Below are 17,095 nucleotides of genomic sequence, written 5' to 3'. Positions count from 1 at the left end.
TTGTAGTTGATGCTAGTTGGATTACTTGGTGGAAGAGTTTATGTTCAGATCCTTGATGCTATTCACTACACCTCTGATCATGATTATGATTATGCTTTGTGAGTAGTTACTTTTGTTCCTGAGGACATGGGATAAGTCATGCTAATAATAGTCATCTGAGTTTTGTATTCGTTCGGTATTTTGATATGTTGTATGTTGTCTTTTCCTCTAGTGGTGTTATGTGAACGTCGACTACATAACACTTCACCATATTTGGGCCTAGAGGAAGGCATTGGGGAGTAGTAAGTAGATGATGGGTTGTTGGAGTGACAGAAGCTTAAACCCCAGTCTATGCGTTGCTTCGTAAGGGGTTGATTTTGATCCACTAGTTTAATTCTATGGTTAGACGTTGTCTTAATTCTTCTTTCGTAGTTGCGGATGCTTGCGAGAGAGGTTAATCATAAGTGGGATGCTTCTCCAAGTAAGGGCAGTACCCAAGCGCCGGTCCACCCACATATCAAACTATCAAAGTAACAAACGCGAATCATATGAACATGACGAAAATAGCATGACAGAAATTCCCGTGTGTCCTCGGGAGCGTTTTTCCTCTTATAAGACTTTGTTCAGGCTTGTCCCTTGCTACAAAAGGGATTGGGCCACTTGCTGCACCGCTGCTACTACTTGTTACTTGTTACTTTTCGCTTGCTACGATTCACCTCACTACACCATCACTTGTTACCACTACTTTCAGTGCTTGCAGTTTATTACCTTGTTGAAAACCGTTTATCAGAGCCTTCTCCTCCTCGTTGGGTTCGACACTCTTACTTATCGAAAGGACTACGATTGATCCCCTATACTTGTGGGTCATCAAGACTCTTTTCTGGCGCCGTTGCCGGGGAGGAAGCGCCTTTGGTAAGTGGAATTTGGTAAGGAAACATTTATATACTGTGCTGAAATTCATTGTCACTTGTCACTATGGAAACTGTTCCTTTGAGGAGTTTGTTCGGGGTATCTTCACCATGAACGGAAGCACGAGAAGTTGTTCCTCAACCTGAGGTACCTACTGAAAATATCTTTTATGAAATCCCTTCGGGTATGCTTGAGAAACTGCTGGCTAATCCTTTTACAGGAGATGGATCTTCACATCCAGACTTGCATCTAATCTATGTAGATGAAGTTTGTGGTTTATTTAAGCTTGCAGGTTTGCCCGACGATGAGGTAAAGAAGAAAGTATTTCCTTTATCTTTGAAGGATAAGGCGTTGACATGGTATAGGCTATGTGATGATACTGGATCATGGGAGTACAATCGGTTGAAATTGGAATTTCATCAAAAGTTCTATCCTATGCATTTAGTACATCATGATCGGAATTATATTTATAACTTTTGGCCTCGTGACAGGGAAAGCATAGCTCAAGCTTGGGGGAGGCTTAAATCAATGCTATATTCATGCCCCAATCATGAGCTCTCGAGAGAAATTATCACTCGAAACTTCTATGCTCGGCTTTCCCATGAAGATCGTACCATGCTTTACACTTCTTGTACCGGTTCTTTTATGAAGAAGGATATTGACCACAAGTGGAATTTATTGGAAAGAATCAAACGTAACTCTGAAGATTGGGAGCTGGAAGAAGGTAAGGAGTCAGGAATGAATTTCCAGTTTGATTGCGTTAAATCTTTTGTTGAAACAAACACTTCTAGAGATTTTAGCGCTAAGTATGGACTTGACTCTGAGATAGTAGCTTCTCTATGTGAATCTTTTGCTGCTCATGTTAATCTTCCCAAAGAGAAGTGGTTTAAATATCATCCTCCTGTAGAAAGCAACATAGCCAAAACCAATCTAGTTGAGGAGGAAGTCATTGCTTTTAGTGATCATGTTGTTCCTTGTGCCTACGCTGAGAAACGACCTTACCCTGCTAGGATAAAGGATTATTCTAAAGCTCCAACTGTGATACGTAGGGGTTACATTAGACCGCTTGCACCCCCTGAGGAAATTAGAGTCGAACCTAGTGTTGCTATTATCAAAGATCTCTTAGCCGAAGACATAGATGGGCATGTTATCAAATTCTGTGAGGACTCTCCTAGAATTGCTAAACCTCACGCGAAAGACAAATACGGACCTGTAGTTGGCTTGCCCGTTGTTTATGTCAAGATACGAGATCGCTCTTACCATGGTTTATGTGATATGGGTGCTAGTGTTAGTGCAATACCCCGTTCCCTATATGATGAAATCAAAGATGAGATTGCACCTGCTGAGTTAGAACCCATTGATGTCACTATTACGCTAGCTAATATAGACACTATTTGCCCTCTTGGAATTGTGAGAGACGTAGAAGTCCTCTGTGGTAAGACGAAGTATCCTACTGATTTCCTCGTCCTTGGTACTGCACAAGATAGCTTTTATCCCATCATATTTGGTAGACCCTTTCTCAACACTGTCAATGCTCACATTGATTGCATTAAACAGACTATCACTGTTAGTTTCGAGGGTGTGTCCCATGAATTTAACTTCTCCAAGTTTGGAAGACAACCCCATGAAAAAGAGTCGTCTGGTAGGGATAAAACCATTGCTCTAGCCTCTATTGCCGTACCTCCTACGGATCCTTTAAAGCAATATCTACTTGAGCATGAAAATGATATGCATATGGAGGAAAGAGATGAGATAGATAAAATTGTCTTAGAACAATATCCTATTCTCAAGAATAATCTGCGTGTTGAACTCCTTGGGGATCCTCCCCCACCAAAGGGTGATCCTGTGTTCGAGCTGAAACAGTTACCAGATACTCTTAAGTATGCTTATCTTGATGAGAAGGAGATATATCCTGTTATTATTAGTGCTCACCCCTCAAATCACGAAGAGAAGAAGTTATTAAAAACTTTGAGGAAGCACCGTGAGGCTATCGGATATACTCTTGATGATCTTAAGGGTATTAGTCCCACTCTATGTCAGCACAAGATTAAAACTGATCCTGATTCTAAGCCAGTTGCTGATCATCAAAGGAGATTAAATCCTAGGATGAAAGAGGTCGTGAGAAAAGAAATATTAAAGCTTCTGGAAGCAGGAATCATTTATCCTGTTGCTCATAGTGATTGGGTAAGTCCAGTACATTGCGTACCTAAGAAGTGAGGTATCACCATCGTTCCTAATGATAAGAATGAATTAATCCCACAAAGGATTATTACAGGCTATAGGATGGTGATAGACTTCCGGAAACTGAACAAGGCAACTAGGAAAGACCATTATACTTTGTCGTTTATTGACCAGATGCTAGAAATGATATCTAAACACACACACTTCTGCTTTCTAGACGGTTATTCAGGTTTCTCGCAAATACATGTTGCACAATCTGATCAAGAGAAAACCACCTTCACATGCCCCTTCGGTACCTTTGCTTATAGACGCATGCCTTTTGGCTTGTGCAATGCACCAGCCACCTTTCAAAGATGTATGATGGCTATATTCTCTGACTTTTGTGAAAAGATTGTTGAGGTTTTCATGGATGATTTCTCCGTCTACGGTTCTTCCTTTGACGATTGCCTCAGCAACCTTTATCGAGTCTTGCAGAGATGCAAAGATACCAACCTCGTCTTGAACTGGGAGAAGTGCCACTTCATGGTTAATGAAGGCATCGTGTTAGGACACAAAATCTCTCAGAGAGGCATTGAAGTTGATAAGGCTAAGGTTGATGCAATTGATAAAATGCCTTGCCCCACACATATCAGAGGTATACGAAGTTTCCTAGGTCATGCTGATTTCTATAGAAGGTTCATTAAATACTTTTCTAAGATTTCTAGGCCTCTTACCAACCTCTTGCATAGGGATGTTCCTTTTGTTTTTGATGAGGATTGTGAGGAAGCTTTCGAAATACTTAAGAAGGCCTTGATAACCGCACCTATTGTTCAACCACCAGATTGGAACTTGCCCTTTGAAATCATGTGCGATGCTAGTGATTATGCTGTTGGTGTTGTTGTAGGACAAAGAGTTGACAAGAAGTTGAATGTCATTCACTACGCTAGTAAAACTCTAGACAGTGCCCAAAGAAACTATGCCACTACGGAAAAGGAGTTTTTAGCAGTCGTGTTTGCATGTGAAAAGTTCAGATCTTATATATTTGACTCCAAAGTCACTATTCACTCTGACCATGCTGCTATTAAGTACCTTATGGAGAAGAAGGATGCTAAGCCTAGGCTAATCAAATGGGTTCTCCTACTACAGGAATTTGATTTGCACGTCGTTGACCGAAAGGGTGCTGATAACCCTGTAGCAGATAACTTGTCTAGGCTGGAGAATGTCCTTGATGACCCCCGACCTATTGATGACAGCTTTCCTGATGAGCAATTGAATGTCATCCGCACTTCACATAGTGCACCGTGGTATGCTGATTATGCAAACTATATCGTAGCCAAATACATACCACCCAGTTTCACCTACCAGCAAAAGAAGAAATTCTTCTTTGATTTGAGACACTACTTTTGGGATGATCCTCACCTTTATAAGGAAGGAGTAGATGGTGTCATTAGATGTTGTGTGCCTGAACATGAACAGGGACAGATCCTGCAGAAGTGTCATTCCGAGGCCTACGGAGGACACCATGCTGGAGATAGAACTGCTCATAAGGTATTGCAATCAGGTTTCTATTGGCCCACTCTCTCCAAGGATGCCCGTAAGTTTGTTTTGTCTTGTGACAAATGTCAAAGAATAGGGAACATCAGTAAGCGTCAGGAAATGCCTATGAACTATTCACTTGTCATTGAACCATTTGATGTCTGGGGCTTTGATTATATGGGACCCTTCCCGAGCTCCAATGGATACACTCACATCTTAGTTGTTGTGGACTACGTCACTAAGTGGGTAGAAGCTATCCCCACTAAAAATGCTGATCACCACACCTCTATTAAGATGCTTAAAGAAGTCATTTCCCCAAAATTTGGAGTCCCTAGATATCTGATGATTGATGGCAGTTCACACTTCATTCATGGTGTTTTCCGCAAGATGCTCGCTAAGTACGATGTCAACCATAGAGTTGCATCTCCTTATCATCCTCAGTCTAGTGGTCAAGTGGAGTTGAGTAATAGGGAGATCAAATTGATCTTACAAAAGACCGTCAATAGATCTCGGAAGAATTGGTCTAGCAAACTTGACGATGCGCTATGGGCTTATAGGACCGCTTATAAGAATCCCATGGGCATGTCGCCGTATAAAATGGTTTACGGTAAGGCCTGTCATTTACCTCTTGAGCTGGAACACAAAGCTTATTGGGCAATCAAAGAGCTCAACTTTGATTTCAAACTTGCCAGTGAGAAGCGGTTGTTTGATATCAGCTCATTAGATGAATGGAGGGCCCGGGCATATGAGAATGCCAAGTTGTTCAAGGAAAAGGTTAAGAGATGGCACAGTAAAAGAATACAAAAATGAGAGTTCAATGTAGGTGACTATGTCCTACTATACAGTTCTCGTTTAAGATTCTTTGCAGGCAAGCTCCTCTCTAAATGGAAGGTCCCTACGTTGTCGAGGAAGTATATCGTTCCGGTGCCATCAAAATCAATAACACGGAAGGAAATTTTTCTAGAGTGGTAAACGGGAAAAGAATCAAGCATTATATCTCTGGTACTCCCATAAATGTTGAGACCAATATCATCAATATCATAACTCCAGAGGAGTACATAAGGGATGTTTATCAGCCTGTTTCAAACCCTGAAAACCAAGAGGTATCTGTTTCGGTAAGTAATTGGATTCCGAAACTTTCCAATAGAAAATTTTCTCCGTTTTGGAATTTATGGAAAATTAGAAAAATAAAAAGCAGTCCGGAGAGCGCACAAGGCGGCCACAAGCTTGGTTGTCGCGGCCTCCCCTCCTGGACGCGGCAACAGGGCTTATGGGCAGCTCGTGTGCCTCCCGGACTCCGTTTTCTTGCGGAGCACTCCTTCTAGTCCAGAAAAAATCATTATATATACGCCCGAGGGTTTTGATCTCCGTACCACACAGTTTTCCTCTGTTTTCGTGTCGAGCATGTTTCTGCTGCAGATCTAGATCGTCATGACTTCCCCAAAAGTTCCTAAGGACAAGATCTTCGAGAAGGTCATCAATCCCTACCTCACGGAAGTGTTGCAGCACCTCCAATCTATCAAGATGAGCGAGGGGATGTTGCATATCCGTGATGTTGAGGGGCCTAAGAAAACCTAAAGCATGGAGACGAGGCTCGAAGCAATGGAGCAACAAGTCTTCAAGTGCCAAGGGATGGTGGAGCATGGACTCAACGCCAACCACATGATGATCACAGAGTTCACCAGCAATCACAAGATGGATGCCATTGATATTGGGAAGCACCTCTCCAGGCTCTATGACAGGGTTGATCAACTCCAGGGCCAGATCTATGACCTGCAGAACCAAAACTGTGAGTATGAGTATAGATTTAAATCAATACGGTTGGCTGCAGATTTGAGGATTCCGGCGACTCGTTCATCCTACCATGATGGAGCACATATGCCTTGGAAGACGGAGGATCAAACTACTCCAACAACACCACTAGCATCACCACCAAAGGAAGACAACTAAGCATTGGTATGGGCAATCCCCTTGGCTTTTGCCAAGCTTGGGGGAGTTTCCCTAGTATCATATCACCGTTATATCTTTTGCTTTTACCTTTGTTTTAGTTCTTTCCTTTTCAGTTTTTATTTCTTCTCTTAGTGGAATAAGTCTTTAGTGTTTTAGTTTGAGTCTTTTACTTTTCTCTCTCCCGCGATGTATTCGAGCTTGCGAGCTATATAATAAAGAGTATCTTAGTCAAGGGCTTTGTTTTGTGCCGTGATCAAAAGTATGAAAAGAACGATAGCATGAAAGATCATGAGATGATCTTATGGAAAGTGATAGCTTCACTTATAACAAGTATGATGATTGAAACTTGTTGAGAGTAGACCAACATAGACCTCAGTCATTGTTGCAATTAATAAGAAGTAATAAGGAAAGAGAGGTTCACATATAAATATATCATCTTAGACACTTTCTATAATTGTGAGCACTCACCAAACTATTACATGCTTAAAAGTAGATGTTGGACAAGGAGGACAACACAATGAATTGTGTTTGCTTGGTTCCAAACAATGTTATATGATTAGAGATCCCTTAGCATGTGACGATTGCTTCCACCTCATATTAGCCAAAACTCCCGCACCAAGTAGAGATACTACTTGTGCATCCATAAACCTTCAACCCAGTTTTGCCATGAGTGTCCACCATACCTACCTATGGATTGAATAAGATCCCTCAAGTAAGTTGTCATCGGTGCAAGCAATAAAAATTGCTCTCTAATATGTATGATCTATTAGTGTGTGGAAAATAAGCTTTGTACGAACCTGTGATGAGGAAGACATAAAAGCGACAGACTGCATAATAAAGTTCTTTATCACAGGAGGCAATATAAAGTGACGTTCCTCCGCACTAAGAGGACACGCATCCAAACCTCAAAAGCGCATGACAACCTCTGCTTCCCTCTGCGAAGGGCCTTTCTTGTACCTTTACTTTTCCCCTTCTAAGAGTCATGGTGATCTTCACCAATTCCTTATTTAGCCTTTTTCTTGGTGAACGTCATATGCTTGGGAAAGATCTATATTCATATATCAACTTGGAGCTGAGTACTTATGCTTTATTATTGTTGACTTTACCCTTGAGGTAAATGGTTGGGAGGCAAAACTATAAGCCCCTATCTTTCTCTGTGTCCAACTGAAACTTTGATACCATGAGTACCACGTGAGTTGTAACAATTGTGGAAAATAAAAGAGATGATTGAGTATGTGGAGTTGCCTTGCAAGCTCTTATTTGACTCTTTCTGATAATATGATAAATTGCAATTGCTTCAATGACTATGGACTGTTGTTGGCTACTTCCAGGTAAGATTTTTGTTTCATACTTTGCTTTGTGAAGGAATTGTTACTTTCCATAAGAATCTCTATGATGTATTGTTGTTCTATGTGTGATCATGATGCCCTCATGTCTGTATTTTGTTTTATCGACACCTTCATCCCTAAACATCTGGACATGTTTTGGTTCTTGGTTTTCGCTTGAGGACAAGCGAGGTCTAAGCTTGGGGGAGTTGATACGTCCATTTTGCATCATACTTTCATGTTGATATTTATCGCTTTATGGGCTGTTATTATACTTTGTGGAGCCTTACTTATGCCTTTTCTCTCTTATTTTGCAAGGTTTATTTGAAGAGGAAGAATACCGGCAGCTGGAATTCTGGACTGGAAAAGGAGCAAGTCTGAGTGCTCTATTCTGCGCAACTCCAAATGCCCTGAAAATCAACGTGGATTTTTTTGGATTTTATAAAAAATATTGGGCGAAAGAAGTGTCACAGGGGAGCAACCAGGGGGCCACAAGCCTGGTTGCCGCGGCCTACCCCCCTGGCCGCGGCAACAGGGCTTGTGGGCACCCTGGCGGCCCACTGGCCCCCTCTTTTGCTATATGAAGGGTTTCGTTCCAGAAAAAACCATTTAGGAACTTTTTCGTGGTTTCGCCGCCGCCACGAGGCGGAACTTGAGCAGATCCAATCTAGAGCTCCGGCAGGACGATCCTGCCGGGGAAACTTCCCTCCCAGAGGGGGAAATCGTCGCCTTCGTCATCACCAACACTCCTCTCATCGGACGGGAGGCATCTTCATCAACATCTTCATCAGCACCATCTCCTCTCCAATCCCTAGTTCATCTCTTGTAACCAATCTCCATCTCACGACTCCGATTTGTACTTGTAAGGTTGCTAGTAGTGTTGATTACTATTTGTAGTTGATGCTAGTTGGATTACTTGGTGGAAGAGTTTATGTTCAGATCCTTGATGCTATTCATTACACCTCTGATCATGATTATGATTATGCTTTGTGAGTAGTTACTTTTGTTCCTGAGGACATGGGATAAGTCATGCTAATAATAGTCATCTGAGTTTGGTATTCGTTCGGTATTTTGATATGTTGTATGTTGTCTTTTCCTCTAGTGGTGTTATGTGAACGTCGACTACATAACACTTCACCATATTTGGGCCTAGAGGAAGGCATTGGGGAGTAGTAAGTAGATGATGGGTTGCTGGAGTGACAGAAGCTTAAACCCCAGTCTATGCGTTGCTTCGTAAGGGGTTGATTTGGATCCACTAGTTTAATTCTATGGTTAGACGTTGTCTTAATTCTTCTTTCGTAGTTGCGGATGCTTGCGAGAGGGGTTAATCATAAGTGGGATGCTTCTCCAAGTAAGGGCAGTACCCAAGCGCCGGTCCACCCACATATCAAACTATCAAAGTAACGAACGCGAATCATATGAACATGATGAAAATAGCATGACAGAAATTCCCGTGTGTCCTCGGGAGCGTTTTTCCTCTTATAAGACTTTGTTCAGGCTTGTCCCTTGCTACAAAAGGGATTGGGCCACTTGCTGCACCGTTGCTACTACTTGTTACTTGTTACTTTTGGCTTGCTACGATTCACCTCACTATACCATCACTTGTTACCGCTACTTTCAGTGTTTGGACTTATTACCTTGCTGAAAACCGTTTATCAGAGCCTTCTCCTCCTCGTTGGGTTCGACACTCTTACTTATCGAAAGGACTATGATTGATCCCCTATACTCGTGGGTCATCAATATGGCCCTCTTGGGCTGTCCCACCAGCCCACCAAGGGCTGGTGCGCCACCCCTAGGGCCTATGGGCTTCCCCGGGTGGCTGGCCCCCTCCCGGTGAACATCCGGAACCCATTCGTCACTCCCGGTACATTCCCGGTAATGCCGGAAAACCTTCCGGTAATCAAATGAGGTCATCCTATATATCAATCTTCGTCTCCCGACCATTCTGGAAACCCTCGTAACGTCTGTGATCTCATCCGGGACTCCTAACAACATTCGGTAACCACACATATAACTCAACTATACTAAAACATCGCCGAACCTAAGTGTGCAGACCCTGCGGGTTCGAGAACTATGCAGACATGCCCCGAGTTACTCCTCGGTCAATATCCAATAGCAGGACCTGGATGCCCATATTGGATCCTACATATTCTCCGAATAACTTATCGGTTGAACCTCAGTGCCAAGGATTCATATAATCCCGTATGTCATTCCCTTTGTCCTTCGGTATGTTACTTGCCCGAGATTCGATCGTTGGTATCCGCATACCTATTTCAATCTCGTTACCAGCAAGTCTCTTTTCTCGTTCCATAATACAGGATCTTGTGACTTACACTTAGTCACATTGCTTTCAAGGCTTGTGTGTGATGTTGTATTACCGAGTGGGCCCCGAGATACCTCTCCGTCACACGGAGTGAAAAATCCCAGTCTTGATCCATACTAACTCAACGGACACCTTCGGAGATACCTGTAGACCACCTTTATAGTCACCCAGTTACGTTGTGACGTTTGATACACACAAGGCATTCCTCCGGTGCCAGTGAGTTATATGATCTCATGGTCATAGGAACAAATACTTGACACGCAGAAAACAATAGCAATTAAATGACACGATCAATATGCTACGGATATAATTTGGGTCTTTGTCCATCACATGATTCTCCTAATGATGTGATCCCGTTATCAAGTGACAACACTTGTCTATTGTTAGGAAACCTTGACCATCTTTGATCAACGAGCTAGTCAACTAGAGGCTTACTAGGGACAGTGTTTTGTCTACGTATCCACACATGTATTTGAGTTTCCAATCAATACAATTATAGCATGGATGATAAACGATTATCACGAACAAAGAAATATAATAATAACCAATTTATTATTGTCTCTAGGGCATATTTCCAATAGTCTCCCACTTGCACTAGAGTCAATAATCTAGTTCACATCACCATGTGATTTCAACGAATCCAACACACATATAGTTCTGGGGTCTGATCACGTCTTGCTCGTGAGGGAGGTCTTAGTCAACGGTTCCGAAACTTTCAGATCCGTGTGTTCTTTAAAATCTTTATGTCATCATATAGATGCTGCTACTACGTGCTATTCGGAAATACTCCAAATATTTACTCTACTATATGAATCCGTTTTACTACTCATACTTATTCGGATTAGTGTCAAAGTTTGCATCGACGTAACCCTTTACGACGAACTCTTTAACCACCTCCATAATCGAGAAAAATTCCTTAGTACACTAGTTACTAAGGATAACTTTGACCGATGTTTCAGTGATTCAATCCTGGATCACTCTCTGTACCCCTTAACAGACTTGCGGCAAGGCACACATCAGGTGCGGTACACAACTTGACATACTTTAGAGTCTATGGCTAAGGCATAGGGGACGACCTTCGTCCTTTCTCTTTCTTCTTCCGTGGTCGGGCTTTTGAGTCTTACTCATATTCACACCTTACAGCACATCCAAGAACTCTTTCTTTGCTGATCTATTTTGAACTCCTTCAAAAACTTGTCAAGGCATGCATTTCATTTAAAAGTTCTGTTTAGCACTTTGATCTATCTCCATAGATCTTGATGCTCAATGTTCAAGTAGCTCTATCCAGGTCTTCCTTTGAAAAACCCCTTTCAAACAACTTTTGTTCTTTACAGAAATTCTACATTACTTTTGATCACCAATATGTCAACCACATATACTTATCAGAAATTCTATAGTGCTCCCACTCACTTCTTTGGAAATACAAGTTATCTCATAAACCTTGTACAAACCAAAAAGCTTTGATCATCTCATCAAAGCGTATATTCCAACTCCGAGATGCTTGCACCAGTCCATAAAAGGATCGCTGGAGCTTGCATACTTGTTAGTATCTTTAGGATCGACAAAACCTTCTGGTTGTATCACATACAATCTTTCCTCAAGGAAACCGTCGAGGAAACAATGTTTTGACATCCTACGTGCAATATTTTATAAATAATGCAGCAACTACTAACATAACTCTAACAGACTTTTAGCATCGCTACGGGTGAGAAAGTCTCATCATAGTCAACTATTTGATCTTGTCGGAAAACATCTTTGCGACAAGTCGAGCTTTTCTTAATAGTGACTTATCACCATCATCATATGTCTTCCTTTTAAAGATCCATATTTACTCAATAGTCTTATGACCATCAAGTAGTTCTTCCAAAGTCTACATGGATCCTCTCTTGGATTTCATGGCCTCCAGCCATTTGTCAGAATCCGGGCCCACCATCGCTTCTCCATAGCTCGTAGGTTCATTGTTGTTCAACAACATGACCTCCAAGACAGGGTTACCTTACCACTCTGCAGCAGTACGCGACCTTGTCGACCTACAAGGTTTATAGTAACTTGATCCGAAGATCAATGATCACCATCATCAGTTTCCACTTCAATTAGTGTAGGCGCCACAAGAACATCTTCATGCACCCTGCTACACACTGGTTGAAGTGACGGTTCACTAACCTCATCAAGTTCCACCACCCTCCCACTCAATTCTTTCGAGAGAAACCTTTCCTCGCGAAAGGACCCGTTTCTAAAAACAAACACTTTGCTTCCGGATCTGAGATAGGAGATGTATCCAACTGTTTTGGATATCCTATGAAGATGCATTTATCCGCTTTGGGTTCGAGCTTATCAGACTGAAATTTTTTCACATAAGCATCACAGCCCCAAACTTTCAAGAAACGAAAACTTAGGTTTCTCCAAACCATAGTCTACACCGTGTCATCTCAACAGAAATATGCGATGCCCTATTTAAAGTGAATGCGGTTGTCTCTAATGCATAACCCATAAACGATAGTGGTAATTCAATAAGAGACATCATAGTATGCACCATATCAAAATAGCGTGTGGCTATGACGTTCAAACACATCATCACACTATGATGTTCCAGGTGGCATGAACTGCGAAACAATTTTCACATTGTCTTAACTGCGTACCAAAAACTCGTAACTCAGATATTTATCTCTATGATCATATCGTAGACTGTTTATCCTCTTGTCACGATGATCTTCACTCTGAAATAGCTTTGAACTTTTCAATATTTCAGACTTGTGATTCATCAAGTAAATACTCATGTATCTACTCAAATCGTCAGTGAAGTAAGAACATAACGATATCCAGTGCGTGCATCAGCACTTATTGGACTTTACACATAAAAAATGTATTACTCCCAACAAGTTACTCTCTTGTTTCATGCGGCATGATTTGCATGTCTCAAGTGATTCAAAATCAAGTGAATCCAAAGGATCCATCCGCATGGAGTTTCTTCATGCATTTATACCAACAGGTATGGTTTGCATGTCTCAAACGTTTCAAAAATGAGTGAGTACAAAGATCCATCAGCATGGAGCTTCTTCATGCATTTTACACCAACATGACTCGAGTGGCAGTGCCACAACTAAGTGGTACTATCATTATTACTTTGTATCTTTTGGCACCAATATTATGAACATGTGTAACACTACGATCGAGATTCAATAAACCATTGAAGGTAATTATTCAAGCAAATAGAATAACTATTATTCTCTTTAAATGAATAATCGTATTGCAATAAACACGATCCAATCATGTTCATGCTTAACGCAAACACCAAATAACAATTATTTAGGTTTTACCACCAATCCCGATGATAGAGGGAGCGTGCGATGTTTGATCACATCAACCTTGGAAACACTTCCAACACATATCGTCACCTCGCCTTTAGCTAGTCTCCATTTAAACCGTTGCTTTCATTTCGAGTTACTAATCACTTAGCAACCGAACCGGTATCTAATACCCTCGTGCTACTAGGAGTACCAGTAAAGCACACATCAATATCATGTATATCAGAATATACTTCTGTCGACTTTGCCAGCCTTCTTATCTACCAAGTATCTAGGGTAGCTCCGCCTCAGTGACCGTTCCCGTCATAACAGAAGCACTTAGTCTCGGGTTTGGGTTCAATCTTGGGTTTCTTCATTAGAGCAGCAACTGGTTTGCCGTTCCATGAAGTATCCCTTCTAGCCCTTGCCCTACTTGAAACTAGTGGTTTTACTAACCATCAACAATTGATGCTCTAGCTTGATTTCTACTTTCGCAATGTCAAACATTGCGAGTCGCTTCAAGGATCATCATATCCTTGATTTGTTTATAGTTCATCACAAAGCTCTAGCAGCTTGGTGGCAGTGACTTTGGAGAACCATCACTATCTCATCTGGAAGATTAACTCCCACTTGATTCAAGCGATTGTTGTACTCAGACAATCTGAGAACATGCTCAACGATTTGAGCTTTTCTCCTTTACTTTGTAGGCAAAGAATCTTTGTCGGAGGTCTTATACCTCTCAACAAGGGCACGAGCATGAAATCTCAATTTCATCTCTTAGAACATCTCTTATGTTCCGCGACATTTTCAAAACGTCTTCGGTGCCTTGCTTCTAAGCCATTAAGTATTGCGTACTGAACTATCACGTAGTCATCAAAAAATGTGTATGTCAGATGTTCGCAACATCCACAGACGACGCTCGAGGTGCAGCACACCGAGTGGTGCATTAAGGACATAAGCCTTCTGCGCAGTAATGAGGACAATCCTCAGTTTTATGGACTCTGTCCGCAAAGTTGCTACTATCAACATTCAACTAAATTTTCTCTAGGAACATATATAAACAGTAGAGCTATAGCACAAGCTACCTCGTAATTTGCAAAGACCATTAGACTATGGTCATGATAATTAGTTCAATTAATCATATTACTTAAGAACTCCCACTCAAAAAGTACATCACCCTAGTCATTTGAGTGGTATATGATCCAAATCCACTAACTCAAGTCTGATCATCACGTGAGTTGAGTATAGCTTTAGTGGTAAGCATCTCTATGCTAATCATATCAACTATACGATTCATGCTCGACCTTTCGGTCTCTTGTGTTCCAAGGCCATGTCTGCACATGCTAGGCTCGTCAAGTTTAACCCGAGTGTTCCTCGTGTGCAATTGTTTTGCACCCGTTGTATGTGAACGTTGAGTCTATCACACCCAATCATCACGTGGTGCCTCGAAACGATGAAGTGTCGCAACGGTGCACAGTCGGGGAGAACACAATTTCGTCTTGAAATTTTAGTGAGAGATCACCTTATAATGCTACCGTCGTTCTAAGCAAAATAAGGTGCATAAAAGGATTAGCATCACATGCAATTCATAAGTGACATGATATGGCCATCATCATGTGCTTCTTGATCTCCATCACCAAAGCACCGGCACGATCTTCTTGTCACCGGTGCCACACCATGATCTCCATCAACGTGTCGCCATCGGGGTTGTCGTGCTACTTATGCTATTACTACTAAAGCTACATCCTAGCAATATAGTAAACGCATCCGCAAACACAAACGTTAGTTTAAAGACAACCCTATGGCTCCTGCCGGTTGCCGTACCATCGACGTGCAAGTCGATATTAACTATTACAACATGATCATCGCATACATCCAATATATCATATCACGTCATTGGCCATATCATATCACAAGCATACCCTGCAAAAACAAGTTAGACGTCCTCTAATTTGTTGTTGCATGTTTTACGTGGCTGCTATGGGTATCTAGTAGATCGCATCTTACTTACGCAAAAACCACAACGGGTGTTAGAGCATATATCTCCATATGTGGTTTTGGTAATTGATGACAATTCCTATGGACTAATGGTTGCCTTAAGTTATATTTATAGGATTTGTCCATAGACACTTCTTGAAGTCCATCTGTTGGGTTCAAGGAGTTTATATGATGACCAAGGTGGTATTCAAGGTATTATCCAAAGAATGGTCATAGAGACACAAGGTTGATCAAGATCTCAGACAAAGAGTAAATCAAGACGATCAACACACAAAGCGTACAAGATGTACCGAGAGGGATCAAGTGATCCCATGGTATGGTAAGCATTGTCCATTACGTGTTTGTGTACTAACCCATGGTCTTCGTGAGAGTTCTATGTGGGGGTTAGGTGTGTTTCCATGGGCTTGCGTCAAAGAGAAGATCTCATACAACCCATGAAGTATGACGTCAAGTTGTGATCGTCATCAAGATTGTGATGTGCAAGTTCTAGTGGATCAGCACGAAGATATCATGCTTGAAGCTTGCCGTCCATTGTGGTGGCAATGGACTTGTGAAGATATGCTAAAGAGTGGCTCACCCATAGTGAGTATGGGGGAGCAATCAACTAGTCTTCATCAAGCCAACGCAATCAAGAAAGGTGGTCCATCTTGAGGAAGCCAAGATCGTCATCATCTAGCTCAAGAGGACGAGGTGCAAGGTATAGGTTTGCCCTTGATAGGTTTTCCGTTTAGGATAGATTGTTGTACTATCAAGGGGGCTCTCAAGTGAGTAGCTTGATCGTATCGTTCGTTGAGAGCTCAAACCATTTGCATCCTTGCATCATACTTCTTGGTTCTTGTTTTGTGTTTCTCTTTGTGAGTTTTAGAGCTTATGGTCATCTTCGTGACAAGCTCGAGTTCATCGAAAACGGAGTCCATATGCATCTACTATGATGTTTTCGATGTTGGAGTTTTTGCCGGTTCTTCATTCATAGAGATCTCACATCTCTATATCATTGGCATTTTCATATCAGCATGGTCACTGTTTGGATAGCTCTTGTCGTCCTGAATCCAACAACCTTGGGTTTGCTCGATTCGGAGCTCGTATGCGAAAGTTATGGCTGTTTCAGTGGCGAGCGGTAGTACCGCTGGACCTAGCGGTAGTACCGCTAGAGTTGGCGGTAGTACCGCTGGCCCTAGCGGTAGTACCGCTGGCCCTAGCGGTAGTACCGCTAGAGCTGGCGATAGTACCGCTGTCCCAGCGGTAGCACCACCCCTGGTCAGCGGTAGTACTGCTCCAAGTTTTTAGTATCGTCATCTTTGCGGTTGTACTGCGTCGGACCTTTTTGCGAAGACTTTCTTGGCGGTGGTAGTGCCTTTGCACTACCAGGGGCCCAGCGGTAGTACCGCTGGGATGAGCGGTAGTACCGCTGGAGTGCCAGCGGTAGTACCGCCCCTGGTCAGCGATAGTACCGCTGGAGTGCCAGCGGTAGTACCGCTGCAGCCAGCGGTAGTACCGCTGGGCTCGGGCTGTAAGTGGGGGTAACGGTCTGATTTCTTCCCCCACTATATAAAGGGGGTCTTCTTCCCCCTTGGCCTCATCTATCTGTTGAGCTCTTGTTCTACCTCCATTGTTGACATTCTTAGAGCTTG

Source organism: Hordeum vulgare, chromosome 5H, assembly GCF_904849725.1.
Source record: "Hordeum vulgare subsp. vulgare chromosome 5H, MorexV3_pseudomolecules_assembly, whole genome shotgun sequence".
Classification (NCBI taxonomy): Eukaryota; Viridiplantae; Streptophyta; class Magnoliopsida; order Poales; family Poaceae; genus Hordeum; species Hordeum vulgare.
The sequence above is the reverse complement of the archived record's forward strand: the minus strand, read 5'-3'. Positions refer to the sequence as shown.